The following is a 2,500-nucleotide window of genomic DNA, read 5'->3' on the forward strand; positions in this document are numbered from 1 at the left end:
TGGTCACCGCCAAACCCCCACAACTCGAGCAAGTGAAAAAAAAAAGTAACAAATAAGAAAGGATCGTCGGCTTGGGGGGTACGCCCGTTTCCGTTTCAACTTGTCTCGCGAGGGTGGTTTCGGGGCCAGCAGGAGAGCTCGTCGGGGTAGCAGGCCCTGCAGCCGTGGTCACCGCCAAACCCCCACAACTCGAGCAAGTGAAAAAAAAAGTAACAAATAAGAAAGGATCGTCGGCTTGGGGGTACGCCCGTTTCCGTTTCAACTTGTCTCGCGAGGGTGGTTTCGGGGCCAGCAGGAGAGCTCGTCGGGGTAGCAGGCCCTGCAGCCGTGGTCACCGCCCAAACCCCCACAACTCGAGCAGTGAAAAAAAAAAAGTAACAAATAAGAAAGGATCTCTGTCGGCTTGGGGGTACGCCCGTTTCCGTTTCAACTTGTCTCGCGAGGGTGGTTTCGGGGCCAGCAGGAGAGCTCGTCGGGGTAGCAGGCCCTGCAGCCGTGGTCACCGCCAAACCCCCCACAACTGTTGGGCGCCTACCTGCGCGGGGCAGGAGGACACTTTCCGATTTCAAATCTCCGTTTGCCGAGTCCACCCCGAACGCACGCGGGCGGGCGGGTTCGCATCACCCTTCGTCACAAGGGGCGAAGCCCGTTCCACCGTCTCGTCAGTAGTGCCGACCGGTCTGTGATCGACGAGGGGAGCCACACCAGGTCCGGCCTGCTGCTTGGCGGCACCGCGTCGTCGGGAGCTCGCGACAGACGGAGGGTTTCGGTGTACTCTCCAGCCACGGGAAACGAAGCCGGTGATGCAGGCGCCGGTCTTTCGCTCCCAAATCGGCTGGGTTTACATCGTTGCTATCTAGTCACGCTCCCTTCAAACCCGACGGGGTACCTATTCCCCTCACCCGTCTGTGCGTATACAGCCTCTTTGCACTTGCGGGATGGGGGTGGTGGTTTAAAGACTCTCGAGTTGCCGCCCGTCGGTCTCCGAGCTCCGTGCAGTAGTGATCCCCAGCGAACTGCCAGCAGGGCGAACGAGCGATCCCGCTCTCGGTCGGGGCGCCTGGCGTCGATCGGTGGTCGGTGGCTTGCGGGCAAGCTGCGCTGTGAGTGTGGGAACGAGTATGACGAGCCGTTGCCGCGACTCCCAGTCCACCTCGGCGGTGGCTGGGCCGGGCGGGCGTCTGCTCGGGCGAGTGCCGCCCCCGCCTCCTCGCAGGAAGTCCGCTCGCCGACACGCCGCCACGTGCACGCGTCAGTGACGCTGCCGAACCGATGGCCGGTGCCCGTTCCCGCCTCTGCTTTTCCTAGGGCAAAGCTGCTGCACGCCTCGTGATACTAGGCGGGCGACATGGTGGCGGTGATCCTGCCTCCGTCGCTGCGGTGCGTTGGGGCACGCATCGCCTCTTGGGCGCCCTGTCCTCCTCCCCCCAATAGACGTATGTTTCTGCGGGCCGCACCAGGATGGTGCTCCCCATCGCTTCACGCCACCCTGCTCCGCCCGCACGCCGGCGTGCAGGTGGCTGTAGCTCAAGGTGGGGAGCGTATGTGCGGTCCGGGTCGCTTTCCTCTGGCGAGGGAGAGACCTAAAACAAACTCAGACAACTCTTGACGGTGGATCACTCGGCTCGTGCGTCGATGACGAACGCAGCTAGCTGCGAGAATTAATGTGAATTGCAGGACACATTGATCATCGACACTTTGAACGCACTTTGCGGCCCGGGTTCTTCCCGGGGCCACGCCTGTCTGAGGGTCGTTTGGCAATCAATCGCACTCGCCTTGGCTGGCGAGAGCGCGGCTGGGGTGTCGCAGAGGACCCGTCCTCTTTGTCCCCCTAAGTTCAGACTCCGGAGCCCTCCGGCGTCGGAGCGCTTGGCCTTTCCCCCCCACCCTGCACATTCCGTTCGTCAGGCTCGACGCCATCCCCCCGCCGGGGAGCGCGGCCTGGCGTCCGTCTGTGTCGTGGCAGTGGGGCCAGCACGGCTGTCACCGGTCCCAGAATGGCTGTCGGTGGTTCACACTGTGTGTGTGTGCCAACCCTCCTGGTCTCTGGGACACGGAGCTGCCACGAAGTGTTGAGCCTCCAGTGGGGGGTCTGCCTAAGCTCTGCACGTCCGCATTGGGTCCGTCTCTCGGTTGGCTGGCAGTGGAAAGAGTGAAGGAGCCGCGGAGGTCCGGTGCTGGTGCGCCGCCGGCCTGACGTGGAGCTCGCCGGTTTGACACGCTGACCCGACTCGATGGTTGATCGATTGAGAGTGCTGGGAGCTGCAGGCCGCCCGCTGCTGCAGCCGCCCGTCTCGTGGTTCGTCCTCGGCCTTAAGTGGCCGGCGGGGCGTCTGATCCTGTCTCCCCTGCTGGCGCCGAGTGCCTGGCCGAGGGAGGAGGTTTTCGTCGAACGCTGTGACTTGGACGGTCGCACGCGCGTGGATCGCTGGCTCTTGGCTCTCCCGTTCAGTCCGCACGTTTTCCGCTCCGTCCTGCCACCGGTCTCGGGAGGTACGGA

General features: G+C 63.6%; 1 non-coding gene across 1 annotated transcript; it reads left to right on the forward strand.

Annotated features, from left to right (window-relative positions):
- The first annotated feature begins 1,600 nt into the window (after positions 1-1,600).
- LOC140473777 (5.8S ribosomal RNA) lies at positions 1,601-1,753 on the forward strand. Its single transcript, XR_011958611.1, has one exon. It is a non-coding gene; the product is annotated as a 5.8S ribosomal RNA (ribosomal RNA).
- The last annotated feature ends 747 nt before the right edge of the window (positions 1,754-2,500 follow it).

The sequence above is a fragment of the Chiloscyllium punctatum genome, unplaced genomic scaffold, assembly GCF_047496795.1.
Source record: "Chiloscyllium punctatum isolate Juve2018m unplaced genomic scaffold, sChiPun1.3 scaffold_717, whole genome shotgun sequence".
NCBI lineage: Eukaryota > Metazoa > Chordata > Chondrichthyes > Orectolobiformes > Hemiscylliidae > Chiloscyllium > Chiloscyllium punctatum.